Source organism: Mastomys coucha, unplaced genomic scaffold (genome assembly GCF_008632895.1).
Source record: "Mastomys coucha isolate ucsf_1 unplaced genomic scaffold, UCSF_Mcou_1 pScaffold15, whole genome shotgun sequence".
Taxonomy (NCBI): Eukaryota; Metazoa; Chordata; class Mammalia; order Rodentia; family Muridae; genus Mastomys; species Mastomys coucha.
Window position 1 is genome coordinate 135,117,372 of NW_022196897.1, and position 16,782 is coordinate 135,134,153.

Consider the following 16,782-nt stretch of genomic DNA (forward strand, 5'->3'; position numbering starts at 1 on the left):
CTCTCTCTCTCTCTGTGTGTGTGTGTGTGTGTGTGTGTGTGTGTGTATGTGTGTGTAGAGGTTTTAGTAGCTTGAATTATCAAAAGAAAACTGACATGGTTGGTTCTTAGAGGGTATGTGGAACAGCATATGTGCAGTTTATGTAGGGAAATAATTTTGTAGTGGAGATCCTGAAGACAAGAATGAGCTCACCTCTCAAAGACATGGGGAGCATCAGATCATAGATGCACAGACCTTTGTATGGGACCCAAATGTAATTCCAGTTTGTATCTGGTGCAGGTGAAAATTGAGTAGGGACATGGATGCCAATGACTAGATACATAGTTGCAAAAAACCACCAAGCAGGAACAGTAATAAGAGATGAGCTTAGAGCATCCACAAGAGGTTGGATTATCCATCAGACTGATAGGTATGGACTTCATTCTATGGGTGTGAGGAGGGTTTGGTAGGCTGTATGCAGTGGGGAGATGGGATATTTGGCCTTTGAGAAGTAGTCACTTAAGACAGGGATGAGTGTTAAAGTATCGAAGGCAGGGGGAAGCAGAGACCAAGTTACAGATAATAGGTGTTCTTGTCCACATGCTATGGGCCAGGCTTGAAGCAGAGTATTGGCTATTGGCTATTGATGGGGATAAGCAGGGCTACTGTGACTCAGGAAGACTGGAGTTTCAGTTGGACTGACTGTATTATAATCTTCATAAGAACAAGGTTGCTGCCTTCTTTGCTTTTGTAAATTCAGCATCTGATACCTAACCCTGAGCCCCAGTGCTTGGAATGTATCTGATGCTTTTTGTACAGTTGAGTGAGTAGAAAGGGTGAAGGAAGACAGAATTCTGTTTTGAAACCTGTGTGAGAACTTTGTTCCATTGCTAGTGTGAACCAGTCATGCTTCGAGGGTTGGCATGGCTGGGTGCTAATGAAGGTATGAAGACACTATTAATATCAGAAGAGTCCTGAGGCCTAAGACTAGCTGATCTCACCCACCCAGAGGAGTATCAGGTTCAGTTCTATCATCACCTGAACATACGACATTTGAGCAGAAGATTGGCTTGAGGTTGAGGAGTTGAATAGAGGTTGAACGATGTAGTAACAAAAGACTCGGAGTCAGGAACTGCCTGGATGCTCAGGTAAATGAATTATAAATCAAAGCTACTGACAACAGAGGTTTTATTAATGTCCAGCTAGAGGACTCCAAGGTTAGCAATGTGATGGTTGAGCTGAGGAAGAAAGAAGAAAGCCTTGGAGGTGAGAGACCAAGATGGTCCGAAGCCAGTGAGTTAGCAAACACTGACATCACAAAATGGCATAACTCATGGCAAAGAGAGAAAGGGACATTCTTTTATATATATATATATATATATATAATATATATGTATATATATATATTATATATTATATATAAAGGACAACATTTAATTGGGGCTGGCTTACAGGTTCAGAGGTTCAGTCCGTTATCATCAAGGTGGGAGGAAGCATGGCGGCATCCAGGCAGTCATGGTGTTGGAGGAGCTGAGAGTTCCACCCCTTGTTCCAAAGGCAAACAGGAGAAGACTGGCTTCCAAGCAGCTAGGGGGAGGGTCTCAAAGCCCACACCCATAGTGACATGTTTCCTCCAATAGGGCCACACCTGCTAATAGTACCATTCCTGGGCCAAGCATATTCAAACCACCATAACCATGAAAACTAAATTCACCATTTGACATTCATTTCTTCGAAAGGACCATTTCTTGGACCTTGTATTGGCAATGCCCTTGGTACTGAGCCCTAACGAAGCTAGGAACAGGAAGAGAGAAGCCAACCAACTGCAATGGAGTGCAACTGACAGTAGATGGGCCATAGAGTGGAAATGGTACTCAGAGGAGCAGGCCTTCTCATTCCTGCTGTAGTTCATATACTAGGTGGGGTTGGCTGGCTCCCTAAATAAATCCCACTGTGAAGCAGAGGAGACCTGAGGTGGCAGGTACTGTGTAGTTCTCCATCCTGTGGTGTCTCCAGATAAGAACTTGGGAGTGCTAGTTTTATCCTAAGGAAGACTTACAGGTCCTTCTTATACCTTTGCACTGTGTAAGGGCCCTTGCGAAGTTCTTGCCCACTCTGTAAGTCTCTGTGTCCCTACTTTCTTTGGAGAAAAGCACACTGTTTTATTCAGTGTCCGAGAAACTCTGATATCCTGTGGGTTTGTTTGTTACATAGATATTTAAGTAGTTAGATAACCCTTTCTAGTCACAAAGACAATGATACATGAACTTGCAACATTTTGGATGCTAACAGTTGTTTTATGGTACAACACTAGTGGATTTAAGCCAAGGATAGAATACCATGGTGCAAAGGGAAGACTTGTTCTTATCCTAGCATGGGATATTTCAATCATATTTTGTGGCCTGAGCGTCCACAGGTTTCTCATAAGTATCACAAGATGAAATGTATTATTATTATCAGACAAGAGACCAGTGCCATGGTATGGTCTCTGTCCCCAGCTTGCTGAAGGTCAATTCCAGACATGACATTCATCCCTCATTGTTGTCTCTGTCTTGGTTCATATCTCAGAATAGCTCCATGTATAATCTGAGCCCATTTTCTACTTGACTAGCCAATGCTGTGTTAAGTGATGTCAGAGAGGTGGATGATATCTCATGGTCTATGATTTTTGAGCTCATTATTTCTCCTAAAGGCCATCATGTAGAGCTCTTAGAAAGACAGAGAACACATACTAGGTGTGGTCTAGAGAAAGGAAGTTAGGTCATGTCCTTGAAGGTCACATAAATATGTGGCCCCTTCTTCTTTCTCTTTTACTTGCCGAATGTCATGAGATGGCAGCCTGTTCTGCCACATGATCCCTCCAGAATGTGTTGTGCTTCCAAAGGCCCAAAGCCACAGATCCAATCAACCGTGGATGGAACTCATGGAGCCACATACCAACTTAAGTCCTTTAAGCTCCTTATTTCAGGCATTTTACAAAGGTGACAGAATGCTGACTCATCCACTGAAGAGGAACATGAAGAGGGCAGCTTTGACTAACTGTACTGTGCCCCTGAGATGTACCAAACTGGCAGCCAACATCAAATTGTGACTGCAACAAGTCCATGAAAGAACAGCCTTTTCTGCACATACAGGAGGATTTATATGGACAGAAATTAGCTCCAATCACAGGACTTGGACTTGTGCTTCTAAGTCCACAAAGCAGGAATTACACGATCCCAAAGCTGTTGGCGATTTAAGTGAGACCATATTGACGAGAGTCTGCTAAAACCTGGCAGCTTTCTAGGTAAACAGTGACTGTGGCTAAGTGAAGGTTGCTATTATTTTTACATTGAAAAAAAAAGTGCTATCTCAACTGCGTGGCTCAGAAGGAACCAGAGTGTGACCCTATTCCCTGCCTTTTCTGGTGTACTTGAGATCCGCTTATCAGTTTCTATCAGCAAGCCAGCTGGCATGTCTACAGGGATGGCACTGAACCTGTGGTTCAGTTAGAACAGTGGTTCTCAACCTTCCTAATGCTGTGATGTTTATATACCCATGCTGTTGTGACCCCTAACCGTAAAATTATTCCATTGTTACTCCATAACAGTATTTTTCTATTGTTATAAATCATAATATAAATATCCAATATGCAGGATATCTGATATGCAACCTGTATGAAAGAGTCATTCAACCACTCAAAGGGGTTAAGAACTGCTGAATTAGAACTACAACCATCTAAGACAAAAGTTCACTGTCACAAAGTTTTCTCCTTTTATTTAGATTCCCTGTTATTTGTTCTAAGGGCCTTGCAGTTTTTAGCATACATATGTTTCATATCTCTGTTAAAACTTACTTGTATTTCTTTGCTTTATCCCTACAAGCATGGTGAGAGCTGGATGCACTAGAATGTATGTGAGTTTTGATTGATGCTAGGAAACCTAGATGTAGGTGTTTAACCTTAGGCAGGATAACAGATAACTGGCTTCCCTGACCGTCTGTTTCCTCACCTATAATATGAACAACATAATTCTTCCTGACTGATGTTGGCAAGCTGTCCACCCACGATGATGGATGTCTGTGGCTCAGTAGTAGTAAAGTCTACTTCTCCCTTTACTACATGGGCAGTAAAGTTTGATACTAAATCAAATGTTCCTGTAAAAGTTCATGGAGGTAGGTAAATGTGTTTGCTTCCATGCTGGAGTCTTTTACAATAGCCTCATCTTTATTTATTTTTCAGTGACAGCCTTTGTATCTCTTTCTAATTCTCACATTCTACCCAATTCCTTCATAAAAAGAACAACTGGACGCTTTGATTTTCTTTACCCTAAATCCAGTCTTAGAGAGCACATTAAAGAGTTTTACAATATCTTCACAAGTGTGATTCAGTTCGCTTACAATCTCACTGTCAGCTTGTATTTTCTTAGAAGCATACAATTTTATCTGAATTTTATTCTGTTTGGTTTCTTTTTTTTTAATGAAAAACCTTGGATAGTTGGTGTCCAGACCTTACAATCAACAATTCTTGCTATTTTAATTTAGTTTTTTAACATCATAAGTAAAATCCTTAGAGTTCAAAATGATAGCAAGAGTCTGAGTACCTAGTGAGCAAGGAACAGGTCTTGTCTTCCCTATGCACTGTACATACCATGAGGAAGAGAGACTTGGTGAAAAATCACATCGAGGGTTTCAGAATTTAGCTAAAGATCCAACAAATATTTGGTGATTATATTGTATTTTGATTATATATCTCATCTGTGGGTTCACTATTTCTGCAACTAGATGGGAAATGTTGGCTAAATGCTTACAATTTCCTGTCTTCCCAGTCTATATTGTCTGCCTGTGGTTTTATATTAGAAGCCTAACACCGGTTTACATACAGAGAAGGCTCAGCTGGGCATGTGATACCTAGACAAGTCAGTGGTCACTCAGCTCTTTGCCAGACCTCAGCCCAGGGTGCTTATCACATAGTGATATGAAAGCTTGGACCATAAGAAAGAATTCAGGTGTGAACTCAGAAGAAAAACCCAAAGCGCCCGAGTTTATCAAACCATGACACAGAAAGTGTGTGTATTGATGGCCAGACTTGATGGCTGAGATGTGCAGACCTAAGCCATCCACAACCCCTGTGTTGCAACCCGCCCATTGCTTCCAAAGTTCCCACTGCTTTCTTGTAATTAAGAGTGCTAAGAACACTTAACATAAGATACTCATTCCGCACAAGCACTTAAGAATTTAGTCTACATTGTCATGTATAGGCACTGATATCAGTAGATACCTACTTGCTCACTTTGCATGAGCAAAACTTGGTATCATTTGACCAATTATCTTTTTGTTACCACCTGCAATTGTCAGCCTCTGACAATCACCATTCTGCTTTGGGCTTCCGTAAGTTTGACTACTTTACATTCTCTATATCATTTATATGCTATATGTCCTCTAAAATAAATATATTTCATTTAATATATGTTCTCTAGGTTCATCCATATTGCCAATAGGAGGAACTATTGTTTGTTTCTTTCTTTTTTTAATAAAGGCTGAATACTATAATACCATGTTTATGCAACCATTATCTTTATTTGTTCATCTACTGAAGGACACTTAAGTTGATTATGAATCTTGGCTCTTGTGAATGGTACTGCAGGGAACACAATTCACATATCTCTTCCCATACATCAATTCCCTTTCCTTTAGATATATATCCAATAGTAGGACTTCTGCATCATACAGTGGTTTTGCATCTTTCTTTCTTTCTTTCTTTCTTTCTTTCTTTCTTTCTTTCTTTCTTTCTTTCTTTCTTTTTTGGAACATCTGCACTGTTTTCCACAGGATTATTCTGGCCAAAGATCTTGATATTCATGAATGTCACCATTTGAAGGAGAGGTGGAGATATTTATTGGTCTGATGATGTTCTGACTGGTTGGAAAGAAACAGGAAATGGGGTTTTATGTTCTCTCATTATCCCACCTGCTGGCACTCAGTTATTTCAGGAGCCAGGGAAGATAATTGGTTCACATTCACCACGGTCTGCCTCTGCTACCCAGCAAGTCTGCATCACATGCTGTCCATAAATACAGTCAGGATATTTACCTGTGGTTGTGGAGAGCTGCCAGTGCCTACCAGCCTATAGTGGCATAAGCAGTTAAGGCACTGAATTTTGATTATGTGGCATGTATACCTTGGAATGGTTCCTGTCTAGGTTCCATAGCCTTGCAGAGAATTCTTATGGTATATATAGCTTCTCTCAATGGCTTGTCTGAGCAAAGCTAGTTTGGTAGTAGAAGAGAAGGCACAGACCAGATATATTTGTGATAAATTAACAAAGAGCCACTCTCCTGTCATTGAGAAATTAAGTCATAGTTGAGATCTTTATGAACAGTTTCCATATATATAATGATGACTCCTGATTACCAGCCAAGAGACTAAAGAGCATCACTGTGCTATAAATTATGTCACTGCAGTTTGCTTTTATTACTTTAATCAAAGCATATTTCAAATACATATCTGTGCATTTTGAAAGATCACTGTCCCCATACTTAGTAGAAAGTAAAATGACCAAATGATGGCTGTTAGGAAAGGGGAACAGAAAGACTAGGGCAGCCAGCCTGTCACCGAGTATGGGTTTGCTATCAGACTCCAGAGCTGGTGCCTGTGAATCTATGCAGGCAAAAACACCAGGACAGGCTGACATCTCTGGTGCCCCAGGGGATGTTTGACTCACTCAGTTATGTCTCAAAAACAGCATATGAACTTAGGCCAAAAATGATGCTTAGATCTTTAAAAGTAAGTGAATACTGTTGTAAGGTGTTATTGATAGAACGTGACAGAAAAAAATAGAAGGACCCAAGATGCTATACCTACTACATACTTTCCATTCTTGGCCCCATAAATGAGTGTGTATAACAGGCCCACACACTCTATTCAGCTAATGATCAGAATGCATGCAGTCCAATACAAAAATCATAAACTCACTAAAAATATGAGTGTGTGTGTGTGTGTGTGTGTGTCTGTGTGTGTGTGTTAACCACCCTATTTCAACAGTTTTCAGGTACTAATGTTGTAAATGACAACATCATCTAGTAAAGGCAGGGTGCCGAGCACACCTGGAGAGCAGATGTGAACAGAATCTCTGTTAGACAGAGAACTCATCTTTGTCATAGAAACACTTTTTCCAAGATTACCCTAAAAAGTCTCTCCTCAGAGATTAACCCCAAGCACCTCACAGATGACTTCTTTTCTAATGACCCAAAGTCTTCTCCATAAGTAACGGAGGAAAGCATTCACTACCTGAGGCAGAGCTATTATCTTTTGAGGGTTGTTGACTTTCAGAACCGCGAAGCCTTCAATCCAGAGACTCTGAAACTGCAGCACCTATTGAATAATGTCAGCAAAGCCACCACTAAAGCCTCAACAAGTATCGCACTCGCCGCAGAATGCTTAGCGGTCAGGGCTCTCTCAAGATGCATGACTCAACACGCACCAGGAAAAAAAAGTCATCTTGGTACACGAGCTGAAGCTAGGAGACTGCAAAGATTTAAGATCCTGGTTACATAAGTAAGTTCCAGATCAGCCAGGATTACAGTGTGAAATAATGGCTCAAAAACTAATAAAAAAAAAAATCTAAGGTCAAGTGTTTTCCACGAAGATACTTGAAATACACCTTGGAGTTCACTGAACCCGAATGTCTATAATGACACCTCTTTGTGTTTCATCTGCCAGATGTTCTCCAGTAAAACATTGAATCGCACATGGATGACAAGCTTCTGCTGCTGCTGGAAAGTTTGTCACTTTTCAGGCACCAAACTTATCGTGAGTAGTGAGAAAGGCAGTGCAGCTGCAAGCTATCAGGACAATGTGGTCAAATGTGGGACATAAAACTGTGCCAGGAAGTTTGTAAGGTAGAGCAGGTTGAGACATGGAGACTCAGTGAGTGTACTCCTGAGGCTTAGGTGACACCCAGCTCCCTGCCAGACTCCTGACTGGGAACCCATTTGCCACGCTTTTCACATAAAAGAGATGTGACCACAGGTCACGTAGGCTCAAGATTTCCTTCCCAGACATTCCTCTTTGCAAAAGGTATTTAATCTCAGGCCCACTTTGAGAACTGGGGTATGGTTTTACACATCCACTTTCCACCATAACAGTAAATCATTTGGAATCATGGACTGGCTCTTTTCATCAAGATCCACTGTGGAGAGCCATGGAGACAGCCTTCGCTACAGAGCTGCTGCCTAATCTCCCCTAGAAGGCCTCTCTGTACTCCTAGCCACAACCATCCCCAAGCATGCTGCCTCCTGTCAAGCCAAGGACACTCATTGTGGGACCAGCTGGAGATCCCCCTTTTGCCATGGCCCCAGGCTAGACATAGCCCATGGGCCCCTACTTCATTCTCTGCTCTTCTGAGGTTCACAGCAGTGCTTGGGCATCCAAATGTCTGAGAACCCCATAGCCCCAGCTTCATCACAGGCCCAGGAATCCTGAATTAGAAGCAATGTGAGGTAAGTGCTGTCAAGCCCCCTGCCGCCATGCCCAGTGGTAGAGGAGACACAGGACCCATAACCCTACAGTCAAAGACACTAATGTTGACAAATTTCACTCCCAGGATGCCTCAAGTAGACCTTCAACTAATCTTCACACCACTTCCCAGCACCTACCTGGCATTGCCCACTCAGGTTCATCACGACAGCTTCCTTAGATGCTCTCAGGAAAATGTTTCTTTGGCCCTGAAGCAAGAGAGCAGCCAAGAAAATGGTTCATTGAATAGTAGTGGCCTGACCAATAACTCACCCTCACAAAGTATTGACCAGGAGTATTAAAGCTGAAGCCAGGGAAATCATGTCATTTAAGGTAGTGTCCCTGGCTATTAACCATAAGAAAGCATCAGATCTGATCTAAGGATACCCACCTGCTTTTGGACTTGATATGAGGCCAGCTCCACAGACAAGAATTCATATCTGGCTGTATAAACTTGGCCAAGAGACCTTTGCTAGGGAGGTCTTGGGCCATAGGGGAAAATCTTTTACTGCTGATATACTGAGCAGTCCTGTTGTCATTCTACCTTCTAAAGATTCCTGCTTATATCCATAGACCAGTGTTGGGTCAAGCATTCATCAGAGAAGCTTAAGACCTCTGTAAGCGGTAGTTACTGCAACCATAGGTAGAGTAGTAATGGTAGTGCACTTGCTATTAGTAGCTATAACTCACCCTACAAGGTTCTGGGAACATCACAGAATGGGTGGGAAGACCCAGCATGAGGAGATGTATAGCAAAAACTATATTTTGGATATGTCATGACCATTACATTTAGGAACTCATTGAAGTCACAGATACACAAGACTTGTACACAATTGGCCATGACCATTTCATTGTGGATAAGGGAGAGGATCATGAAGCCTGACTCCTCCCAGAGGGACTATTGGCAACTAACACGTGTTGGGAGTAGAGTTGGAGGCCATCGCTGTCTTCAATGGTAGAGCCACAGGTAAGTCGCCCTTGCTTCACCAAATAACTTCCCTCTCTCCATCAGGTAACCTCTAATTACTCAATGAGCCACAGACAAAAATAAGACCTAAAAGTAGGAATGAGACTCATTAAACTCCAGAAGAGACAAAGTAATGTTGGGGGCGGGGGGAAGAGAGGGTGACAATAATTAAATTAAGTACATAAATTTATGAAAGTGTCTGTCTTAGTTAGGGTGTCTGTTGCTGTGAAGAGGCACCATGATCACTGCAATGCTTATAAAGGAAAACCATTCAATTGGGGCTGGCTTATAGTATCAGAGGTTTATCAGTTCATTATAGTAATGGTGGAAAAGCATAGTGGCATTCAAACAGACTTGCTGCTGAAGAGTCTGCCACATTGGGTGTGGCTTTAGGATATGAGACCTCAATATCTACCCCTCCTGCCAGTGACCACTTCCTTTAACAAGTTCATACCTACCCACCCTAAGGCCATACTTCCTAAAAGTACCACTCCCTATGGGCCTACAGTGGCCATTTTCATTCAAAGCACTACACTGTCTGTGGTGGTTAAAATGAGAGTGGCCCCCATAGGCTGGTGTGTTTGAATGTTCAGTCCCCTGGTGGAACATTTCTGGGAAGAGTTAGGAGGAATGGCATTGTTGAAGGAGGGGTGGTACTGGGAACAGGCGTTGAGGTTTCAAAAGACTCTCCCCACTCATAGGATGTTCTCTCTGCTTGTTTTCAATCCAGATGTAAGCTGTAAGCTCCAAGCTGTTCTGCCATCAGGGCTTCTTGCCTTTGAAAACCATAAGCCCTAAACTAAGTGTGTTGTTTACTATAAGTTGCCTTGGTCATGGTATTTTGTAACAACAATAGTAAAGGAGACAGAAGTTGGTACCAGGAAGTGGGCTGTTGTGATAGTCCTAATCATGTTTGTTTTGAAGGAATCTGAAGATATTGAGACTTTGGACTAGAAAGGTGATTGAATACAGCAAGCTTAGTTTAAATGGCCACCCTAGCAGAAATATGAAAGGCAGTGGCACTGAGAGCTATGTTGACTGTACAGCCCTTGCTCTAGTTACTTCAGGGGGAACAATATTAGCAACTTGGCTACAGAGCACTCTTAAGATTTTGGCAATGAAGATGTATGCTTTCTTCCCGTTTCCTAAGAATTTGCCTGAGGCTAAACTGAAAAAAAAAAAAACAAAAACAAAAAAAAACTAATTTTTTTCACCCAGAGGAGATTTCAAGACAAACTAATTCTGACTTTTGTCAAATGGTTATTGGTAATCGCTCTTATGCAGGTCCACAATGAAAAAGACCAAGTGCTGTAGTAAGAAATACAACATTTACAGTTTGAGGAGAAAAATAACACTAGGAAATTTAATGTTGGAGCCAAGGTTTGTGCTGAAAAAGATGAAGTGAGTAAAGAGTGGGGTCTTCAGGGCAAGACTCACCCAGCTAAGCTTCCAACTTGTAATACAAGGAGGCCAGAGGTATTTCCCCCTCCTAAAAGCAACAAAGAAAAACGCTTATGCAAATGTAATTCAATGGAGCCCTGTTACATCCCAGGAAGGCAGTTGAAACTGGCGATTTTGTCCACTAAGAACCATTAAGGATACACACATAAAGGGGTCACGGAATCCCCTTCCCTGGCTAAGAACTGTGGAGACCAGATGCATAACGAGCAATGCGTAAACATAGGCTCTGAGAGGCCAGTGCAGTGCTTAGAGTGTTGAAAGTGAAGCACTGATTGCATTGGAGATTCCAAGATGTTGGAGATGCTAGAGCCATGAGACATCTGCCAAACAGAGTTGCAGATGAGTAGTGAGACATGTCCAAAAGAGAAAAGTGTGTTGCTGTCAGTGGAGCTGGAAAGGTGGGACCACCTAAGCCTTTTGACATCGGGCATGGAACTTTACAGGGTTTTGAAGTTTGCCCTGCCAGATTCTGGTCTTGTTTCAATCCAATATTTCCTCACTATGGCTCCATTTCTCTCTTTTGAAATGGTAATATATATTTTGTGCAATCATATGTTGGAAGTATGTATGTCTTTTTATTTTATAAGGGGTTGTATTTATATGTACATATGATATGTATATATAATAAATAATATATATATATATGTATGTATTAAGATATTGCCTTAAAGCTCAGAAAAAGACTTTGGATTCTTAAAAAGTATTGAGTGACTGTAAAAGACTATGAAGACTCTTGATGTTAGATTACTGCAGTCTGCACTGTGATACAACCATAAATCTCTGGAAGTTAGGAAGTAGTGGTGGATTAATGAGAATGGCCTCCTATAGGCTCTTATATTTGAATGCTTGGTTCCCAGTTGATGGAACTATTTGGGAACAATAAGAATGTGTGGCCTTGTTGTAGGAGATGTGTTACTGGAAGCTGATTTTGAGGTTTCAAAAGCCAATGCTATTCCATTATCTCTCTCTGCCCTGTGGTTGTATCTCAAAATGTGAGCTCTCAGTTGCTATTTCAACATTATGCCTAACACCTGCTCCCATGATCCCCACTATGATGGTTGTGGACTTTAACCCTCTGAAACTTTAAACCCCAAATAGGCGTTTTCTTCTATTTGTTGCCTTGGTTATGGTGCCTTATCACAATGATAGAAAATAACTAAGAAAGAAGTTAACAATTTAAAAATGACAGAAAATCAGCATAGAAAGCATCAAGCTCAAGCCTCCTGATGAGACCAAGGATTAGAGTTTTGAGTGTAAATCACTGAGATAAAACGCCATACCAGCCTCTCACTAATATATCTGTACACAGCCCACATATGCCAAAATTGAAGCTTTTGGCATATTTGGGGGCTTATTCACCATGTCCCCAGGCATGACACTTTTGTTAGCAGTCTAATCATGCCATCTGGCTAAGCCACATTGCTGCACACTACAAAGGAAGAATGTTTCATCTACCTATGTACTTCTCATTTATTAGTAGACACACATTATAGAGAAACTTTCCATTTGCAGTGTATATACCAGTAAGCTTCTACCACCAAAGGCAACCTGGGTGTCCTCTCCACAATACCCAGGGCCAGGAAAACCTCCATCTACTGTGGGAAGAAGCTGGCCATAGGAAAAAGCAATATCTCTATTAGTTTTAGATGGAAAATCTTGGAAATGTGCCCCCAAGAAACTCTTGTACTGCTTACTGAGTATGACCTCTGCTATCCAAGTATGTTTAGTTGTGCTCTAGCCATGAAGATCAGTGGTCAGTGATCCAGAGTGGTGCCATTTCTATTATCCCTAACTCCATGTAGATCAGCTCCATGGTGATCAGCATCAATGGCTCCAAGATGAATAGCTCCAAATTAGATATCAGAGGTCATATAGAGAAGCCAAGTGTTCCTGACAGTATGGACAATCACCAATTCCCTCACTTTCTAGAGGAAAACAGCTAAGCTGAAATGTGGAAGAAGGGGCAGCTGCAGCCAGAGTGACACCTCTTGAATTTGTTGTGTTTGACTTGTTTGATTGGTTTTCAACTCATCTCCTCTTCTTGTTTTCTTTTTCTTATAAATATGAATATACAAAGGATGTGCATAGTTGTGAATAGAGCCTTGAGCAGTTGGATAATCCTAACCATTGCAGAAAAAAATAACAGTGAAAATCAAAAATAGGGGGGAAAAAAGAAAAAGAGTTATAACAAAACCGACACAAACAATTCTTTTTTTGACTTTAGAAACTAATGCATCTTGGAAACTGGCTTTGTTTTTTGTTTGTTTGTTTGGTTGGTTTGGTTTGGTTTGGTTTGGTTCGATTTTTGTTTTTTCGAGACAGGGTTTTTCTGTATAGCCCTGGCTGTCCTGGAACTCACTCTGTAGACCAGGCTGGCCTCGAACTCAGAAATCCACCTTCCTCTGCCTCCCAAGTGCTGGGATTAAAGGTGTGCACAACAACCGCACGACTGGAAACTGGTTTTGTTATTTGTACAAACTCTATATGCACAGGCATTCTGTACAAGTGTGAGAAGCTGTTTTCAAAGATGGCTACCCATTTCAAGGTAAAATATTTGGTACTCACAGTGGAAGAGTCATCTATCTAGCCTACCTAAGGGAGAAGGTACTGTGCACTTCCAGAGTCAATGGGCAAAGTCTGCTACCTGCAGTAGAACAGTTTTGTATGTCCTCAACCTATATTTATTTTTTATTTCTGTATGTATATTTAAAGAGAAAAAAAGAGAAAAGCAAGTGTTGGAAGTAACCAATTTCTTTCAACTTTAGAGGGCAGATCTTCAATGGAATTTCCTTCAAAATGATTTTATTGTACAATGTACTAGGGAAGGATTACAGGCTTGTAAATTAAATATTTACTTTGAGGTCTGTGAGTACCAACGGTTACACACATCTCTCAAGTACCTTTTCCCAGACACAGGAAGGTGTGGGTGGGCACCAGAGTGAGGTCCTCAGATTCCCCCTCTTTCTCTAGTACCTACTCTGTTGAAGAACTAACTCCAAGTTCATTCTTAAAATGAACCTCATGAAAGGACCATATATTATCTATGTTATTATTTATTTTCTGGCTACAATTTATGTCAAGAAATTGAAGACTTTGTGAAGGTCCTTGATGGTTGCATGAAGGCGCCAAGGTTTGATCCAGAAAATTCTGTGTTTGACAGTATTAATTTACCTACCTCTTATTCCTGTCCCTATTTTTCTATTTTATGACAGACAAAGTATTCCCAATCCTCATCTTAAGCCCAAGAACTGACATATTAATCTACATCTATACATTCATGATGTCTTTGTTTCCTTTTTAAAATAAGTTTTCCTTTCTTATTAGTTATTATGACTATTATTATTATTTCATGTATATGTATGTATATGTACATAAAGAAGGCATGCATATAACATGGCAAACATGTGGAAGTCAGAGGACAACTTTATAGAGTCAATTTTCTTCTTTCACCTTATGTGGGTTCCAGAGACAAAAATATCAAGTCACCAAGCTTATATGACATGTACTTTTTCTCTGCTGAGCTATCTCATTGTCTCATAATTGTCTTTTTTGCATGTAATAATATTTAATAGACAATGTAGCCTTGTTCATGTGGTTTAATGAGGAGGGAAAAGAAAAGGCCCGGCTCCTCCTAGACTAAGCAGGACTGTTTAGTTGAAGGTCTTTTCTGAAATAAAGGTGAACATTAGCCAGTCTTTTAGCTATTGCACCTGACTTTCGGATGCCATTCATTGCCAAGTCATGACTGAAACAGGAGGTGACCATGATAGGAGATAGTGTTCACTTGCTCACGGTTGACAAGTTGATGCTATCCAGTAGGGTTTCTCATGCTTTGTGACTATGTGATCTACAGAGATCTGTCTATGGCTCTATGTACTTACTGGATGTTGGAAAATAGAGTTTAATGTTGGAAAATAGAGTTTAATCTCCTTTTCACCCTAATAGTTAAGAACCGAGAATCTAACCAGTGAGTGCAACTTCTATCCCATTTTCATCAGTTGCTCCACAATATTGGATTGTTGTGATATTCCAGTGCCAACATAGAAAGCGTAATGTGTCTAATTGGCAAATGGGGGCAAATACCCCATTGCTCAGCTCTGTCACCATGATAAAATTCTTAAGATCAGTATCATATAAGTGGAAAAGTTTTGTTTTGCTCCATTGTTTCTGAAATTTCAGTCCTTGTTCTTTGTTTAGTTTGGGTGGATGCACATGTAGAAAGGGCCCCCCTTAACTCATGGTAACCTGGAGGGAAGGAGGAAAAAGAAGACTGAGACAGAGGGATGGGGCCTGTATTTGAGTAACCTCTGCAAGGACACCCTGATAGTAACCTAACTTGGTCTCCCAGACTACTTCTTAAAGTCTCACCCCCTCCTGGAAGACCTGTGCTGTAGACCAAGCCTTTGACACATGGGCATTGGGGAACTTATAAGATGAAAACTGTGAAATAGACATTCCTTTTTCCCATGTCTTAACTTATGTGTGTCACCTGTCACAGACCATGAAAGCAAAAGCATTGCCCTTTCTGATGAAGTGGCACCCTTCCATCCTGGCTCAGAAAACAAAACAACAGAAAAAAGCTCAGTTAAAGCTTAACTTGTAAGTGCTGAAATCTCTGTGGTGTCTACTTGGACGTCAGAGATCTTCCTGATGAGGAAGAGAGCTGAAGAATGTGTGAATTATACTCCATACCTGTGCAGGAGATCCACTTCCTATTAAGCAAAAACAGATTGCATTCCTGATCTGATTTTGACAACCACAGTGCCTGCTATTCCAGACGAGCCTGAGGGAAATGTTTCTTAATTAGTGAAGAAAAATTGAAAGTGGAAGCAAGAAAATTTACTCACTCTGGCACACACATACACACACACACACAGGCACAATGAAAAAAGGTGAGATTTCCTCAAGCTGGCACACATACTAAGATAATTAGAAGCTTTTAGGAAAAGAAATCTTTTCATGTTTTTAACTATGCAAACATTAAATTTGCATATTTCATCTATTTATGTATACCATAGATTATTTTATGCCTTATATCTCAGAATTGCTTTACTTGGAACACTGTATTTCCATATACATTGAAGTGCTTTAAAATGGGTGTTTTATTGGGACTTAGAATGCTGTGCCTTGAATCCTGCAGAGGATCATGAGCTCAGGGGTCATGGTTGGGTCAAGGCAAAGAGCTGGTGCATATGAAGGTGCAGAAAAGCAGAACTATTGCATATTTTATCTCCACTTCATTCGTTCTCTATGCCAGACTTCATGTTTATCTCAGGCCACAAGTTGTGCTGTGAACAGTCTATTTCATTTCAGGAGCTGTATTTCTAATAGGAAGTCATGAAGAGCAGAGATCCAAAGAGAGAGTATGAGCCAGAATGGTTGGGTTCCCCTTCAGCTCTTTGTCTCTAGTTACTCAATCATAAGAAACTGGCTTTACCTCACCGAACCCCAGATCCTTTCTTGAAAGTCATAGTGGTGGTAACAATGTACACTCTACAGAATGGTGGTGACAAATTTAGTTGAATGTGTCCTGTCCAGTGTATAGTTGAGATGATCCATCCATCCATCCATCCATCCACCCACCCATTCATTCATTGGTCACATATTGTAAAGATAGTAGAAGATCGTCTGGTGTTTCATCCAAGAGAGTTTTATGAACTAGAACAAATAAAGATGATGGTCCTGGTGTGAATTACAGGCACTCACTTTTGTCATTCAAGAGCTGGTGATCAGGGTTCTACCTGGAGCTTATTTTCATTGGAAGACTTGCTTTCCGTTCATACTGGTGAGCTACTAGGGTTAGAGGGAGGATGTCCTAGGGATAGTTTCTGTCAACAATGGGCAGGAAGGTGGTAAACAGGTGCCCAACTCTTACATTTCAA

The 16,782-nt window shown here is 41.0% G+C and overlaps 1 protein-coding gene across 4 annotated transcripts in view; it reads left to right on the top strand.

Moving 5' to 3' along the window:
* The window catches only part of Syndig1 (synapse differentiation inducing 1), a 179,655-nt gene that overhangs the window by 22,183 nt on the left and 140,690 nt on the right, over positions 1 to 16,782 (top strand). The window lies entirely within an intron of this gene.